At 37.7% G+C, this 19,369-nt stretch overlaps 1 pseudogene; it reads right to left on the bottom strand.

Moving 5' to 3' along the window:
- The window catches only part of LOC110301425, a 5,327-nt pseudogene extending 5,173 nt beyond the window's left edge, over positions 1 to 154 (bottom strand).
- Positions 155 to 19,369: the final 19,215 nt, after the last annotated feature.

Here is a 19,369-nt window from a genome sequence, read left to right as displayed (position 1 = left end):
CTCTGTGGCTCCCGCCTGTCCCAGAAGCTGTCTGCCTCTGTGGTGCACACTCTCACCTGTGCAGACTAAGTTCCTCAGTTTGGCGCAGTCCCTGAGCCAAGATGGTGCCCACACTCCTGTTTTTGTACACAGAATGAATGCTGTCAATTTGCATGAACCTTTGTATTTTTATACAGAGCCTGTGTGATCTTTTAGTAACACCATTATTTTCTCAATGAAATAAATCAAATAGTTTATTTCAAAGGAAAATACTGAGAAATAAACAACAATAATTTAAAAATCATAACTTAGACATTGTCTGGATATATTTTTGAAGATTTATCCAGTTTTATGAATGCACAATAAAAATATATGGAAACATGAGAGAATACTGAAGATAGAATATGTATGTTCAAAATATAATCCCAAGTGTTGTTGATAAGTAATTATATTATTTCAAAGTGACTTTAGTGAGTTAATGGGTTTTATGAAAAATCAACAACTTGTTATTAGTCTAATCCCAGGATAAATATATTGAAAGACTTATAAAATAAGAGGTTGAAACAGAAGAAAAAATCTGTTCCTTGGTAGAGATAAAAGTACCAGATAGAAGACTATATATTCATGAGAAAAATGTTAAAAATTAATTATTTCAAATTTTGTGTAAAATCTGATTATCTACAATAATCAATAGTCCCTAAACCCTGGAAGTGGTTAGCATTATATGAAAAATATATTTTCAGAAAAAGAATAATAAAAACACCACATGTGCATACATGTCTATATTTTGAGTATTTGGATATTTTACTGTGCTGAAAACAAAATTAACTTACATATATTGAGTCTAGAAATCATGAAGTTTTTGACAAGAGGAAAATATTACTATATATTCAGTAGTCCAAACTAAAGCCAAAATTAAATGGATCATGAATCATGTAATTTCTGCAGTGTTCTCTCTGATATACTGTGTAGCTTTACCAGAGCCTTGGTTCTGAACACTCAGGGTGGGCACCATACTCTGCATGTACTAACATCCAATACAACACCACAGACTACTGCTTAAACAACTGTATTCTAAACAGTAATTTTCCCTCTGAAACAAAGCTTTCTGCTCTTCCACGGGAATATAATATTTTGCTTATAAACATAGAAACCAGCTAATTCCCTCTTGTTACTCCTCTGCATGAAAATACCAAATTATTATGTCTTAAGAGTGTACTGTGTTAAACTGGTAGATTACATAATTCTTGTTTGAGTTTCTGACTTCAGTTTTTAAAAGAAAAGTTAAATTAATTTTGGCTTGGTATTGATACAGAATTAACAATTTCTGAAATGGTCCAAAACACATTTTTGCAATTTTGTATTACATATTCTTTTATCATTTTTATTGGCTATTTTATTTATTTACATTTCAATGTTGTCCCCATTCCCTGTATCCCCTCTGCAATTTCCCCATCCAATACCCCCTATCTTTTGCCTCTAAGATTAAGACAGTGTGCCTCCACCCAAGCACCCATGCCTACCTCATTACTCTAGCATTCCCCTATACTGGGACATCAAGCTTCCGCTGAAACAAGGGCCACCTGTGTATACTCTTTGGTTGGTGGTTCTGTCCCTGAGAGCTCTAGGGGCTCCAGTTAGTTGATATTGTTTTTCTTCCTATGGAGTTGTAATCTACTTCAGCAGCTTTAAGTCCTCCTCTAACTCTTCCATTGGGGTCCCTTGGCTCAGTCCAATGGTTGGTTGCAAATATCTGCTTCTGTATTAGTCAGTTGCTGGCAGAACCTCTCGGAGGACTCCTATACCAGAGTCCTTTCAGCAACCACTTCAATAGTTTTGGGGTTTGGTATTTGCAGATGGGATGGATACCAAGGTGAGGTGATCTCTGGATGGTCTTTCCAACACAGTGAGGTGATTTCTGGATGGCCTTTCCTTCACTGTGAGGTGGTCTCTAGATGGCCTTTCCTTCAGTCTCTGCTCCATTTTTTGTCCCTGCATTTCTTTACTCAGAAACACTCAGAGTTAAAAAATTTAAAATGGGTAGGTGGCCTCAATTTCTTGACTGGGAGCCGTGCCTATGTAATGGTAGTAGTCGCTACAGGTTCTATATCCCCATTATCAGGTATTTCGGCTAATGTCATTCCTGTTGGATCCTGGGAACCTCTCTCTTTCCTGGTGTCTGGAACTTTTTAGTGGCACTTCCCCTACCCTGTTCCTCACCCCCACAGCCACATATTTTGATTCATTTTCCTGAACCTCTGGACTTCTCTAATCTTCCCATACCAGATATTGCCCCCAATTTCTCCCTCTCAGGTCCCTTCCTCTCTCTCTACTTCTTGGAATTATTTTGTTCCCCCTTCTATGTTAGGATTGAATCATGCACACTCCTGTTTTTATTCAGGTTAAGCGTTCATCCATGATTTGTGTCATGAGTATTCTGAGCTTTTGAGCTAATATCCATTAGCAGTGAGTATATATGATGTGTGTCCTCTTGGGTCTCAGCTATATCTCGCAGAATGATATTTTCTAGTTCCATCCATTTACCTGGAAATTTCATGAAGTCATTGTTTTTAATGGCTGAGTAGTACTCCATTGTGTAAATGAACTACATTTTCTTTATCCATTCTTCCTGTGAGGGACATCTGTCTTGTTTCCAGTTTGTGGCTATTATAAATAAGGCTGCTATGAACATAGTGGAGCACCTGTCCTTGTTATATGTTGTAGCATCTTTTGAGTATATGCCCAGTAGTGGTATAATTGGGTCTCCAAGTAGAATTACTTCCAATTTTCTGAGGAGTCACCAGATTGATTTCCAGAGTAGTTGGACAGGTTTGCAATCCTGCCAATAGTGGAGGAGTGTTCCCTCTTTCTCCACACCTTAGCTAGCATGTATTGTCACCTGAGATTTCGAGCTTACCCATTCTGATTGGTGTGAGGTAGAATCTCTGGATCGTTTTGATTTGTATTTCCCTGAAGACTAATGATGTTGAACATTTCTTTTGGTACTTCTCGGTCATTTGAGAGTCCTCAGTTGAGAATCCTTTGTTTAGCTCTGTACCACATTTTTAGTTGGGTTCTTTGTTACTCTGAATTGTAACATGAGTTCTTTGTATGTTTTGGAAAATAGTTCTCTATTGGGTGTACTGTTGATAAAGATCTTTCACAATATGTAGGTAGCTGTTATATCCCATTGACATTGACCTTTGCCTTAAAGAAACTTTTCAATTTTATGACGTCTCATTTGTCAATTGTTGATCTTAGTGCCTGAGCCACTGGGTTTTGGCTCAGGAAAGGTTCTCCTGTACAGAGCTGTACAAGGTTCTTTCCCACTTTCTCTTCTACTAGATTTAGTGTATCTTGTTTTAAGTATAGGACCGTGATCCACTTGGATTTGAGGTTTCTACAAGAAGATAAAAATAGATCAATTTGCATTTTTGTACATGTCAATTGCCGGTGGAACTAGCAACATTTGTTGAAAATGCTATTTCCATTGAATAGTTTTGGCTTTTTTGTCAAAGATCAAGTGCCCATTGGTGTGTGGGTTCATTTCTGTCTCTTCATTTCTATTCTTTTGATATACCTGTCTGGTTCTATGCTAATACCGTGTGGTTTTTAATTACTATTTCTCTGTAGTACAGCTTGAGTTCAGGAATGGTGATTTTCCCAGAAGTTATTTTATTGTTGAGACTGGTTTTTGCTATTTTGGATTTTTTTACTATTCCAGATGAATTTGAGAATTGATCTTTCTACTTCTGTGAAGAACTGAGTTGAAATTTTGATGGAGAATGAATTAAATCTGTAGATTGCTTTTGGTAAGATGGCCATTTTTAGTATGTTGATCTTGCCAATTCATGAGCATGGGAGATCTTTTCATCTTCTGATGTCTTCTTTGACTTCTTTAGAAACTTGAAGTTCTTGTAATACAGATCTTTTACTTGCTTGGTTAGAGTCACACCAAGATATTTTATATTTGTGACTATTGTGAAGGATGTATTTTCCCTATTCTTTTCTCAGCCAGTTTATTATTTGTTCAGAGGAAGACTACTGATTTGTTCGAGTAAATTTTATATCCAGCCAATTTGGGGAAGTTGTTTATAAGCTGTAGGAGTTCTTTGGTTAAATTTTTCAGTCTCATATATAGTATCATATCATCCACAAATAGTGATATCTTGACTTCTTCCTTTCCAATTTGTATCCCTTTTACCTCCTTTTGTTGTCTAGTTGCTCTGGCAAGAATTTCGGGTACTATATTGAATAGATAGGGAGAGAGTGTGCAGCCTTGTCTAGTTCCTGACTTTAGTGCAATTGCTTTAACTTTCTCTCCATTTAGTTTGAGGTTGTCTGCTGGTTTGTTGTATATAGCTTTTATTATGTTAAGTTATGAGTCTTGAATTCCTGAGCTTTCCAAACTTTTAACATGATACACTGTTGTGTTTTGTCAAAGGACTTTTTCAGCATCTAATGAGATGATCATGTGGGTTTTTTTGATTCTTTCAGTTTGTTTATATAGTGGATTACATTAATGGATTTCCATACATTGAAACATTGCTCTATTTCTGGGATGATGCCTACTTGATCACGGTGAATGAACATTTTTATATATTCTTAGATTCGGCTTACAACAATTTTATTGAGGAATTTTGCATTGATATTAATAAGGGAAATTGGTCTGAAGTTCTTTCTTCATTGATAATTTGTGTAGTTTAGGTATCAGCTTAAATGTGACTTCATAAAACAAATTGTTCCCCGCTTTCTATTTTGTGGATTAGTTTGAGCAGTATTGGCATTAGGCTTTGTTTTGGGTCTGATAGAATTCTGTACTAAAGCTGTCTGGCTCTGTGAATTATTTGATTGGGAGACTTTTAGGAACCACCAGACTGATTTCCAGAATGGTTGTACAAGCTTGCAATCCCACCAGTGATGGAGGAGTGTTCCTCTTTCTCTACATCCTCGCAAGCATCGGCTGTCACCTGAAATTTTGATTTTAGCCATTCCGACTCATGTGAGGTGGAATTTCAGGGTTGTTTTCATTTGCATTTCCCTGAGGATGGAGAATGTTGAACATTTTTTTCAAGTGCTTCTCAGCCCTTCCATATTCCTCAGTTGAGAATTCTTTATTCAGTTCTGTGCCAAAATTTTTAATGAGTTTATTTGATTTTCTGGAATCCATCTTCTTGGGTTCTTTGTATATATTGGATATTAGTCTCCTAAAAGATTTAGGATTGGTAAAAATCCTTTCCCAATCTGTTGGTGGCCTTTTTGTCTTATTGACAGTGTCCTTTGCCTTACAGAAGCTTTGCAATTTTATGAGGTCCCATTTATCAATTCTCAATCTTACAGCACTAGCCATTGCTGTTCTGTTCAGGAATTTTTCTCCTGTGCCCATATCTTTGAGGCTTTTCCCCACTTTCTCCTCTATAAATTTTAGTGTCTCTGGTTTTACGTGGAGTTCCTTGATCCACTTAGACTTGAGTTTTGTATAAGGAGATAAGAATGGATCAATCCATATTCTTCTACATGACAACTGCCAGTTAAACCAGCACCATCTGGTGAAAATGCTGTCTTTTTTCCACTGGATGGTTTTAGCTCCTTTGTCAAAGATCAAGTGACCATAGGTGTGTGGGTACATTTTTGGGTTTTCAATTCTATTCCATTCATCTACCTGTCTGTCTCTGTACCAGTACCATGCAGTTTTTACCTCAATTGCTCTGTAATACAGCTTGAGGTCAGGCATGGTGATTCCAACAGAGGTTCTTTTATTGTTGAGAATAGTTTTTTCTATCCTACGTTTTTTGTTATTCCAAAAGAATTTTCAAAGTGCCTTTTCAAACTCTGTGAAGAATTGAGTTGGATTTTGATGGGGATTGCATTGAATCTGTAGATTGATTTTTGGCAAGATAACCATTTTGACTATATTAATCCTGCCAATTCATGAGCATGGGAGATCTTTCCATCTTCTGAGATCTTCTTCGATCCTTCCATTTCCTTAGGGGTTATGGACCTGTTTAAGTGTTTTATCTAATCTTCATTTAACTTTGGTAACTCGTGTCTGTCTAGACTATCATATATTTCATCTAGTTTTGTAGAGTATAGGTTTTTCTAGTAGGATGTAATGATTTATTTTTAAATTTTCTAAGTTTATGTTGTTATGCCTCCCTTTTCATTGCTGATTTTGTTAATGTGGATTCTGTGCCCTATAGTTAGTTTGGCTAAGGGTCTATCTATCCTATTAATTTTCTCAAAGAATCAGATCCTAGTTTTAATTGATTACTTGTCTGTGTTTCTAATTGGTTGATTTCAGCCTAAAGTTTGAGTATTTCCTGCTATCTACTTCTATTGGTTGTATTTGCTTCCTTTTGTTCTGAGCTTTCAGATGTGCTGTTTAATCTGCTAGCATAGGATCTCTCCAGTTTTTAAAGAAGGTACCCAGAGTTATGGGTTTTCCTCTTAGCATTGTTTTCATTGTCTCCCATAACTTTAGGTATATGCCTTTGTTTTCATTAAATTCTAAAAAGTCTTTAATCTCTTTTTTTACTTCTTCCATGGCTGAGTTATCACTGAGTAGAGAAATGATCAGCTTCCATATATATATATGTGTGTGTGTGTGTGTGTGTGTATATATATATATATATATATATATATATATATATATTGCTTTTGTTGTTATTAATGACAAGCTTTATTCTGTGGTGGTCTGATAGAATGCATGGGATTAATTTACTCTTCTTTTATCTGTTGAGGCTTGTTTCATGTCTGATAATGTGGTCAGTCTTGGGGAAGGTACTATGAAGTACTGAGAATACTGTATATTCTTTTGTTTTAGGGTGAAATGTTCTATAGATATCTGTTAAATCCATTTGATTCATAACTTTAGTTTCACTGTGTCTATGTTTAATTTCTGTTTCTGAGATCTGTCCATTGGTGAGAGTGGAGTGTTGAAGTCTCCCACTATTACTCTGTGAGGTTCAATTTCTGTTTTGAACTTTAGTAATCTTTCTTTTATAAATGTTGTTGCCTTTGCATTTGTGGCATAGATATTCACAATAGAGAGTTTTTACTCATGAATTTTTCCTTTGGTGTGTATGAAGTGTCCTTCCCCATCTTTTTTGATAACTTTCAGTTGAAAGTTTATGTTTTTGTATATTAGAATGGCTCTCCAGCTTGTTTCTTGGTACCATTTGATTGAAATTTTTTTCCAGTCTTTTACTCTGAGGTAGTGTCTGTCTTTGTCACTGAGGTGTGTCTATAATAGGCAACAAAATGTTGAGTTCTGTTTATGTATACAGTCTATTAGCCTACAACTTTTTATTAGGGAAATGAGTTAATTGATGTTGAGAGAAATTAAAGACCGATGATTTTTGCTTGCTGACTTTTTGTTGCTACAGGTAGAATTATGTTTGTGTGGTTCTCTTCTTTTTGGTTTGCTGTGAGAAGATTCATTTATAGTTTTTCTTGATTGTAGTTTTCACCCTTGTTTTGGAGTTTTCCTTCTATTATCTATCCTCTATAGGGTTGGTTTATTTTTTGTCATGCAATATCTTGGTTTCTCTGTCTATAGTAATTGAGAGTTTTACTAGGTATAGTAGCCTGGGTTGGCATTTGTCTTCTTTTATGTTCTATATGACATCTGCTGAACATATTCTGGTTTTCAGAGTATCTTTTGAGAAATCTGGTGTTATTTTGATAGGTTGACCATTTTTTCTTACCACTTTAATATTCTTTCTTTGTTGTGGGCACTTGGTGTTTTGATTCTTTTGTGATGGGAAGAACTTTTTCTGTTCCATTCTATTTGGTATTTTTTAGGCTTCTTGTACACTTATAGGCATCTTTTTCTGTAGGTTCAAGAAGTTTTCTTCTATTATTTTGTTGAAGGTGTTTACTGGTCCATTGAATTGAGAATCTTTGCTCCCTTCTATACCTATTCTTAGGTTTGGTCTTTTCATTGGGTCCTTATTTTCTTGGATGCTTTGAGTTAGGAGCTTTTTGCACTTTGTATATTCTTTTTTTATGTCAATTGTATCTTCTACATCTGAGAATCTCTCTTGTACCTCTTGCATTCTGTTGGTGATCCTTTTATCTATAACTTTTTGTAGCTGAAAATATCAAAAAATTCAATCCAAATTATGCCAGCAGAACCCAGTGGGCTGGCCAGTCAGGCACTGGCAGATTTTGTACTGGCAGGCATGGTGGCCTGGTCTCATCTCATTGAGACTCTCTGACTCAGAGCTCTGAAATCTCTCCACTCAGCTTACTAATTTTCCACTAGCAGGTCACTACCATGCCAGGCCCCTTCTTCCAAATGTCCACCGCCTTTTGGGGTGCACTTCTTGCAAACCCATACTTTTCCTCTGTTTTTGGAATCCAGTTTAGCTGCCACATGTAGAAAAACACCACACAAATTTAGTTCAGAATTATCAGGTAACTCAATCACTGGGCAATCAACTAGTCCTAATCTTAAAAGCCATAATAAATATAAATCCTCTGGTGGTGAATCCTGGTAGATTCACCATCTAAACCAGGGGCCACTTGTAGGTACATCATTTCCTCCCACTGTCCCTTTCCAAAAACCCGTATTTCTCTCCTAGCACTTGTCTTCCTCTCTCTGACCTGGAAGTTCTGCCTACTCACCCAATTATTGGTTCCTTTATTCATTAGAAGGGTCACATGAAGTCCTGAGTACAAGATTCACACTTTATCCCTGGTAGCACCTCTTGGGGAAGCTGGATTAGCATCAAAATAAAAACAGCATGGGTTCCATTTTTTAACATTTCCCACTAGAGATGACATCCAATGTAGCAGGCGAGAATCCACTAGAAATTTAAGATTCATAGCCTATGAGTTAGAAATACAGTTAGAAATTTGGTGGTTTGGTGAGTGGAGCTGAGTTGATTCACATGACTAACACGGAAACCTTGAAAGAAAGAGGGTTCTGAGGTTCTCTGCTGTGAAAAGAGACAAGTGGCTGCTCTGAGCCAGAGAGCCAGAGAATAGAAGCTGCCTAAATCTTGGGGCTGATATTGATTGAATTTTGAATTTATAAAATTGGGATTATTTGCTCTTAGGATAGATTTATATATAGATTTTGTACGAATCATATGGGGAATTTTACCTGAAGTTTGGAAATAGAATAGGGAAAATTTACTAACTCCTAAGTAGGGAGCAGTGATAATTGCCTACTAGAAGATGTATTAATAAACAGAAGTCTATGGCTCCAAGTAGAGGGCATAACAACAGATGGTATACTAAAGTTTGCCGAATAGCTCATATTCTTTGAACATGGGCTCCACAGGAATTTTCGGCTAATTATTCTGACATGACAGATTAGGGAAAAAGGTCTGAGAATGGGTTTTTACAATAAACAAACGGGTTTTTTTAGGATAGTAAGGAGACTGCATGAAAACAATTGTTTTATCGAAGCTTTGAAGTCCTGAAAGATAACTCATATTCTTTGTTCATGGGCTCCATGGGAATTTTGGGTTATTTTCCTGTCATGATAAAATAGAAAAAGCCCAAGAATAAACACATATCATATTTTAGTTTACTTCATTGGTTTTGGATTGTTTTAATTTTCAAAATAGATGTGATTTTGAGTTTTGTGGTTCTATTATTCCTATGGGAGAAAGGTCAAAATAAACGTTTTTTCTGGTTACTGGCTCAAGGATATGCTATTTTTGGAGAAAGGTTTTGTCATTTCATTTTTAGAAAAGGTGATTAGTTCCTATACAACTTCAAGAATTATATGGATCAGATATTATGAAGGGAGACCCCAGAGGATTAGATTCCCAAGAATCAAAGAAAATCGTTATCTTGATGATACTAACATGTTGTTTTGAGATCCTTATATTATAGGATATACAGCCTTGGTAAGTCTCATTATCAGACATGCTGAACTGATCTGATTTGAACTGCTGATCGTTTGAACTTCCAGCTGAATCCAGTCAGGATACAGACATCAGAGACTAATACAATTGTTGGTGTGGGCTTCTTAAGGCCAATCAACTCCCCCATTTTCCTTACCCTTCCCCACCCCTTCAAACACATTTTAATGCCCACATTCATCTTGAAAAAATTATGAAGAGTCATCAGACCAGTTCTCTGGACTTGGAAAATATATAATTAAAAAAAAAAAAAGAATCCAATCACTTGATGAATATGTGGGACTTCAGGGTCAGAGAGAGGAAGAGAACAGGAGGGAGGAGAGTGTGCTGGAGGATGGGGACCTGGAGGTGAAACTGTAGATAGCAAAGACTCCCTTTCAGTGGATCCATTTTAATCCTTTTCCAGAGAATTTAACTTGGAATGGCTAATAAATTAGTATGTTAGTTGTTGTGCCCAGTGATTGAATTACCATTGATTCAGAACTAAGCTTGTGTGGTGTTTTCCTTCATGTGGCAGCTTAATTGGGTTCCAGAGAGAAAGGTATGTTGGCAAAGGGTGGGTTTGCAAGAAGTGCGCCCTAAAAGTCTGTGGAAATTTTGAAGCTTGGGCCTGGCATGGCTGTGACCTGACAGTAGGAAATTAGCAAGTTGGGTGGAGAGATTTCATAGATTTGAGTCTGAGAATCTCCTGGAGATGAGAATAAGGCCTGCCAGTGCATTGCTGGTGATAACATGTAATTCCTCTTTAGTATTTCCCACTACAACTCTTGATCTCTTTCCTATGTTTTCCAACTCCAGTATTATTTCCCTTTGCAATGTCTTTATTTCTATTTTAGATCCTGGATGGTTTTGTTCAATTCCTTTACCTGTCTTATTGTGTTTTCCTGTATTTCTTTAAGTGAGCTTTGTCCTTCTCAAGGTCCTCTATCATCTTTATGAGATGGGATTTTTAGATCAGAATCTTGATTTTCAGGTGTGTTAGGGTATCCTGGATTTGATGTGGTGGGAAAACTAGGTTCTGATGTTGCCAGATGGCATTGTTTTCTGTTGCTGTTGTTCTTGTGCTTATCTCTTGCCACTTGGTTATCTCTGCTGCTAAATGACCTTGCTGTCTTGGACTAGAACTTATCCCTTTTGTGAACCTGGTTATGTTGATCCTCCTTGGGTCAGACTGTCTCTGGTTATGGGAGGAGGGGTCAGAAAATCCTGATTTGTCAGCCTGGCTATGTCAGAACTCTTGAGGGTCAAACTGTCTCTGGGTGAGTATAGGGTGTCGAGAGGGGCTAGTACACAGGATCTGCTCCTGGACATAGTTGGGAGTGGATAGGAAGATGTATCTCTGGCATGCTGAGAAGTCCGCTGTCATCTAGGACCCTGGGGATCCCAGTTAGGCCAGCTATTTGGGTAGGGGTGGCTTACCTGCAAGCCTGGTGGTGTCAGAACTCCTGGGTGTCAATCTGTCTCTTTGTGCAGGTGGGTGGAGCACAGGATCTGCTCCAGGCTACAGATATAAACAGAATGGAATGTGTGTCTCCAGCATCTCGGGAGGAGGTTTTGCATGCTAGGGGCTCTGAGGGTCCCAATTAGGCCAAGTACTGGGGCAAGGGGGAAACTTTAATCTTTTTAATCTTAAATCTAATCACCTGATTTTTATCTTTGAAGGTCAGTGATTAATTTACAAAAGCAAATACAAGTTTATGAGGTTCTTATGCTTTCTACTCCAAATTATTTTGTACATAATCATATTCAAATGCTTTTCTTTTCATTCTGTGAAAAAGAAATATCTTTTAGAATAATGCATATATTTAATGAGGTTGGATTTTACTATTCAGAGTCTGTAAATAATTCTTCCATTATGCTCTGTCCTCTGTTCTTCACCCTCAAGCCATCTTAAGTATTAGTGTGGAAATAAAACCCTGCTACATATTTTTCCAAAGCCCTCACTTCTTTGTCAATGATTTCAGTAGATATGACTTAGCACAACTCATACAATTTCTCAAACAGAAACAGTTGTGTGGTTAGAATTTGTAGCATTCCATATCAAGAGTTGATAACCTGTCATCTCTTCATTATACTAACTCTTCCTTATTGAGTTGCCTTTGTAATAACCTTAGCCTTTATGAAGAACCATTAACAAAAATAGCATTGTGAAAATTTATTCTCTGTTTGTTCTATAAAGTTATAGAGATGCACTACTTGCTTGCTAGTTCATAGGATCTATATTTAGTTTCATGACAAAAATGTTAGAAAGTATGAGTTTATTTCCACTGAAAAAATATTGTGTTTTATACTTTCAAAGAAATGGTATGTTTATTTATATATCTAATATTTTGTAAATTTTTCACTTGATATTATTCTATGTAACTATATTTATCATTGGAGTGGTTTGAATAGGTTTGACTCCCCTCCCCCAATAGTTTCATGTGTTTGAATTCATGAGCATAGGGAGTGGTAGAATTTGGAGGAGCAGCATTCTTCGAGTAGGTATGGTCTTGTTGATGGAAGTATGTCACTTTGGGAGCAGGCTTTGAGGTCTCATATGTTCAAGCTAAACCTGGTGTGACCATGTGGAAGGCTTATCTTCTTCTCCAGCACCATGTATCCCTGCATGCTCCTATGATGATAATGGACTAAAGTTCTCAGAGTTTATGTCATCCTCAATTAAATGTCTGCCTTTATATGAGTTGCCTTGATCATGGTGTCTCTTCACAGCAATCAAATCTTAACTAAGACAGAAGTTGGTAGCAGGGACTGGAGCATTTCTATGATATGTCTGAACATGTTTTTGTTAAAGGAATGTGAGTTTAATTACATTGAGTTAGGAAAGCAGTGTAATGCTTTAAATGGGGCTTAATGGGATATCCTAGAAAGAATATGGAAGACTTTGTTGCTGTGAGTGATTTCAACTGTGCTGACTGACTTGGCCCAGGAGGTTTCAGTGGAGTACTTTAGTGTGTTGCCTAGAGACTGTTCTTATAATATTTTGTAGCCCTCAGATGTATGATAAATGGGCCGAGAAAAAGTTAGGGAAACATTAGTCACAATAACAATGGATATTCCAAAATATATTGATGTTCCTTTAACCAAGCAACATCTAAGGTAAGAACTTCAAATAACTAGAGAAAGAAATTGAAGAAGATATTACAAGACTGAAAGATCTCCCATGTTCATGGGTCAGTAGGACTAACATAGTAAAATGTTCATCTTACCAAAAAAAACAATCTATAGATTCAATACATGAACATCAAAATTCCAACACAACTCTTTCCAGACCGTGAAATAATACTCAACTTCATTTGGGGAAGAAAAAATATGATAGCTAAAACAATTCGGTATAATAAATGAAATTTTGTTGGTATCACCATCCCTTATTTCATGTTCTTTTACAGAGAAATGATATTAAAAATGACATGGCATTGGCATTGGCATGAAAACAGATAATGTGATCAATGGAATATAATCAAAGATGCAGAAAAATACCCACACACCTATAGACAAGAATTTTTTAGAAAGAAGCTAAAACCATACAATGTATAAAAAAGAAGCCATCTGCATGTATTGGTCTAACTGTATGTTTGCATGTAGAAGAATACAAATGGGTTCATATCCCTCATCCTAGACAAAACCCAAGTCCAAGTGAATCAAACATCTCAACCAAGAATGTTATACCTTAAATTTAATAAAAAGAAAATGGGCAATATCCATGAATGCATTAGCACAGAAGAAAACTTTCTGAACAGAACAGCAAAAGCTCAGGCACTATAATCAACAATTAATGAATTGGACCTCATGAACATGAAAAGCTTCTTTAAGGAAAAAGATACTATCAATAGGACAAAACGGAAGCCTACAGAATGAGAATATATTTTTTACCAACTTCACAGTTGAGAGAGGGCTGATATCTAAAATAAAAAAAGAACTCAAGAAATTAGACATTATTGAACAAATAACCCAGTAGAAAAATGGTGTACAGAGCTAAACAGAGAGGCACTTAAAAATGTTCAAAATTAGTCATCAGGGAAATGCAAATAAAAACTTCTCTGATATTCCAACATTAACCCTTTAGAGTGCTCTTGTTGGTATCTACAATAGTGTCTGGTTGTTTATGGGATGGATCCTCAGGTGGGGCAGTTACTGGATGATCAGTCTCTGCTCTGAACTTTGTCTCTGTAACTCCCCCAATAAGTATTCCCCCCCCTTCTAAGAAGGATTGAGGTATCTCCTAAGAGACTCTGCCAGTGCCTGACTAATACAGAAGTGGATGCTCACAGTTATCCACTGGACAGAGCACAGGCTTCCCAATGAATGAGCTAGAGAAAGTACCCAGGTAGCTGAAGAGGTTTGTAGCCCCATAAGAGAAACAACAATATGAACTAATCAGTAACCCCCAGAGTTCCCAGAGACTAAATCACTAGCCAAAGAGTGCACATGGTGGGACTCATGGTTCCAGCTGTGTATGTAGCAGAGGATGGCCTAGTCCATCATCAATGGGAGGAAAGGCCCTTGGTCCTGTGAAGGTTCTATGCCCCAGTATAGGGGAATGCCAGGGCCAGGAAGCAGGAGTGGATAGGTTGGGGAGCAGGGGGAAGGGGGAGAGTATAGGGGATTTTTGGAGGGGAAACTAGGAAAGGAGATAACATTTGAAATGTAAATAAAGAAAATATCTAGGGGCTGGTGAGATGGCTCAGTGGGTAAGAGCACCCGACTGCTCTTCCGAAGGTCCAGAGTTCAAATCCCAGCAACCACATGGTGGCTCACAACCATCCACAACGAGATCTGGCGCCCTCTTCTGGAGTGTCTGAAGACAGCTACAGTGTACTTAACATATAATAAATAAATCTTTAAAAAAAAAAAGAAAATATCTAATAAAAAAGAAGTTTAAGCAATGAGGGGGGTGGGAAACCTGTAGAATGGTGGTGGAGATGTAAAACAAACAAACAAACAAACTCAAGAGGCAACTCCTGATGAGAAGGATGTAGAACCAGGAGAATATTCCCTCATTACTGCTAGGATTGTAAATTTGCACAACTTTGGAAATTAATTTGGTGGTTTCTCAGAAAATTATGAATAGGTTTCCTTCAAGAATAATCTATACCACCCCTGGACATATACTACAAAGCCCATACCACAAGGACCCTTGCTTAGTTATGTTACTCACAGCTTTATTCATAATGGCTGGAAACTGGAAACAACCTAATTTTCCCTCAACTGAAGAATGAATAATGAAAATGTGGTACATTTATATGATGGAGCCATTAAAAACAATGACATCATGAAAATTGAAAGCAAATAAATGGAACTGGAAGAGATCTTCACCTACCAACCTTTATATGAAGAAATGGAACTCTCAGATTTGCCTACACCATGCCTACCTGGACAGGGCCATGTGCCTGCTTTGATGATAAAAATGGAACTTCTGAACCTGTAAGACAGCCCCCAATTAAATGATGCCCTTACAACAGTTGAAAGATCCCAACCAGTTACCTTTAGGTCCAGGCATGGTGCAACACACTTTTAATCCTGAGAGACAGAGCTATGCAGATCTCTGATTTCAGGGTCAATCTCCAAAGCAACTCACAAGACAGCTAAGCTTCAGGGATACAGCAGGAAAACAGAATGCTGATAGTAGAATAAGGGAGACCATGTTCCAGCCCCAGCAAGGCACAGAACTTGGCAGCTTCATCTATGTGGCTCTCACAATAGGGTCAAGAATAAAAGGAACTACTGGAAAAATTAATGTTGATTATCTTGAACAAAGAAATGGGCAGCAATTAAGAAGAGACCATCATCACTGAGGTAAAATCAGAGAAGTGTTTTCTGCGATCACAAAGAAGCTGTGTTCCAGAGATAGCCAATGTTATACCTTGTTGTAACTGCTATGGACTAGAGGAACTTTTAAAGTTGGACTAAATATGCTTTGCATTATGCTATATTTAGGTATGACCCTCATAGACTCATGTTTGAACAAGCTTATAGGGGCCAGGGAGTAGAATGTGATAGTTTGAATATGCTTGGTCAAGGGAGTAGAATTATTTGGAGGTGTGGCCTTGATGGAGTAGGGGTGGCCTTGTGGAGTAAGTATGTCACTGTGAGCATGGACTTTAAGACTCTTCTCCTAACCACATGGGAGCCAGTCTTCTTCTATCAGTCTTCAGATGAAGATGTAGAACTTTAAACTCTGCCTGAACCATGACTGCCTGGATGCAGCCATGCTCCTCCCTTGAAGGTGAGGGACTGAACTTCTGAATCTGTAAGGCATTCCCAATTAAATGTTTTCCTTAGTCATGGTGTCTGTTCACAGCAGTAAAACCCTACCTAAGACAAGATTGGAACTGGAAACATGAGGTATGGAGAGGACTGAAGGAGACTGTACTAGAAGAGATAACTAGATTGAATGGGTTACATCTCTAGAATGAACTAGAATCCTAGGGCATATTGAGACCCACAGGAATCTATTATAGTGATCCAAATAATGCTCCTAGCAATGGAAAATATCGAGCCTGAACCAGCCATGTCCTGTAACCAGGTAAAACTTCCAATGGAGGGACCAAGATACCAACCCAGACCAAAAAAAAAAAAAAAAAAAACTTAGAACTACAATTCATCCTCCCTTCAAGATGTACAGGGGTAAAGATGTAGCAGAATTTGAGGGAATGGCAAAACCAATGACTGACCCAGCTTGAGACCCATGTCATTAGAAGGAACCAATGGTGGACATGATTACTGATATGCTGTTGTACTTGCAGAAAGGATCCTAGCATAACTGTCATTTGAGAGTCTTCATACAGAAACTGATGAAAAGAAATGCAAAGACCCAAAGGCAACCATTAAGCTGAATTTAAGGAAGCCCATGGAAGACATGAAAGAAAGATTGAAGGAGCCAGAGGGTTCAAAGACACAACAAAAAAACCTACAGTGTCAACTAACTTGGGCCTATAAGCAGTCATAAAGACTGATCTGCCAACCAGAGAGCATGCCTGGGAAGGACCTAGGGCCCTAGCTCATTTGTAAACATTGTGCAGTTGTATCTTCAAGATGAACTCCTAAAATGGAACAGGTCCTGTCTTTGATTATACTGACTGTCTTTGGATCCATTTCCTCTAATTGAACTTTCTTGCCTAGACTCAACAGATATTCCTAGTCTTAATGCAACTTGATATTATATTGATATGATATTGATAGTTGATATTAATGGGAGAATGGGAGGAGGAAGGGTGTATTGGGGGAGGAAGTAAGGTGAGAAGGAAAGACTGGGAGGAAAAGAGGGAGGGGAAGCTGCAATGAGGATATAAATTAAATAAATAACTTAATTTTAAAAAGAAAAGAAAAAGAAAGGAAAGAAAAGCAAACAAACAAAAAAACACCCAAACAAAAAAAGAGCTCCCTCAGCTGCCATAGACATGATACAATAACATCTGACTTTAAAATAGTTTTGAGAGACAACAGATTTCAGGACAGCAGGCATTTTGCTCTTGTCTATCTCAGTTCCAGACATATGCTCAAGCAGAGCATCATAAAGACAGACTGTGAGAAGAAAAGTCACACAGTACTACACTGACAACATGGAATGGGGAAGGAATGTTCAAAAGTGTGCCATGAGTGACTTAGTTACTCCCATGTGCTCCCTCTAAAGCTCCTAGTGCTGCCTTAGTATAGCCTCAGCAGCTATGAGATATGCAAGCCATATATTAGTCTGTGGTATTTCCTATTCAAATCATAGCATCTTGCCCTTGTCCCCACATCCAGCTATGATAGCCTTCTCATGATCCAAAGCATTAACATCCAAATTATACGTCTCATAGTTTTAGCCAAGAGATTATAAAGGATAAGAACAAATGTCAGAAATCAAAAATTTCCCTCATCTATCTGCTCAGGGGTCAGTCTCATTTCTGAGATTGTTCCGCATGTATATTTCCCCTTATCATCTAACCTCTGTTGCAGAGAGTTACACTGAGATGGAAATTTAATTTAGAGCAAGCAAACCTTGAGTACTGTGTTCAGAAATGTTCATTCCTACAATGAAGTAAAATATGTCTGTGTGTTGGTCCTGTCATTGGACTTCTGCCACTTGTAAGACACAATGAAACAGTAAATATTCTTTAATAAATGGGCAAAAGGAGCAAGGGAAATCAGGAACAGCTTCCCTCAAGGAAATCATTCAATGTTCTTCACCTCCAGGATTGAAGGCATGGGATGTTGTATACTTTGGATGTTCCACCACTGTCTTGCCACTTGAAGCACACATTTTCTCTCTCACACTTAACTCATTGCCTTTGGCTTTCTTCAGTAGATATTCCACGTTCATAGCATGTCTAGCTCTCTGCTTTATCCACCATAGCTTAAGGCTTCTCACTCACAGCTTTAGGAAACTACCTTCTCAAAGACAGAAATTTTGACCCTGATATACAATGCCTGGTCTAGCAATTCCTTTGAAATTTGGATAGAATTCCCTCTGACATTATAATATTTGGTATGTATGACAAATAATCACACAACTATACCAAAATTTGCCAGTTGATCAAACAATGGCAGTTTCTCTTAAACTGTGATAAGGAAGATTCAAGCACCTGGTCAGTTGAGTGTGGTGGAAACAAATCTGGTAAACACTTTCTGGTGGGAGTAGAATAAGCTTAGGTTCTGTATTCTCAGATGAAGGCCTTTCCTGTAAGTCTATTCTTCCATGCCTCTGCTTGTCTGTCTGATATGGTCAGGTCCCAAGATAGCATCTCAGGTAAAGTAGTTGGCTGACGTGGGATAATCTCTTCAAAAATTTTCTTAGCTCTACCTTTAACAATGATTCTTTATCTCAAAATCCACATTTTCTGAATCTTTTACTATAAGTTCTCACTGTAAATCTATCAAAAAGCAGCCAGCGATACCCATGCCACAGCTTGATTGCTGGGCTGATTCAACATCTTCTCAGCCTGATTAATTTAACCATTATTTTAAAACTCAGCCTTGCTCAACAATTCAAAATATAAACTACAGATAATTTCTTTGTCACAAAAAATGACATTTAGTATAATTTCCAAGGAATTCTGGTTCTGAAGCTGCATCGGCCCATTCTTTATCTTTCATTTTTATTGGTGTATTGCTGGGTTGAGTTCCTGTAAGAAATATCCACTAAACTGGACCCCTGAAAGCTCGAAGAGACTGAGTCACCATCCAAAGAGGATACAAAGACTTGCCCAAGGATTCCAGTACATCTGTAGTAAAGGCCTGTTTTATCTGGCTTCACTGAGAGAGGATGTGCCTAATCCTTCAAGGATTTGATGCACCAGGATGTGGGAGATACCTGGAGAGAGGGGATTGCCCTCTCAGGTGAAGGAGAGGGAGAGGGGAGGGGGAGGAGGAGGGGAAGGGGGAGAAAAATCTGCTGGGGGAACCATGAAAGGGAACAACATGGTTGTTTGACATGTAAATAATTAAAAAAATAAATAAGTAAATGCAGAAGGAATTCTGTACACACACACACACACACACACACACAGAGAGAGAGAGAGAGAGAGAGA

Source organism: Mus caroli, chromosome 9 (assembly GCF_900094665.2).
Source record: "Mus caroli chromosome 9, CAROLI_EIJ_v1.1, whole genome shotgun sequence".
NCBI classification, from domain to species: domain Eukaryota; kingdom Metazoa; phylum Chordata; class Mammalia; order Rodentia; family Muridae; genus Mus; species Mus caroli.
The sequence above is the reverse complement of the archived record's forward strand: the minus strand, read 5'-3'. Positions and strand labels throughout refer to the sequence as shown.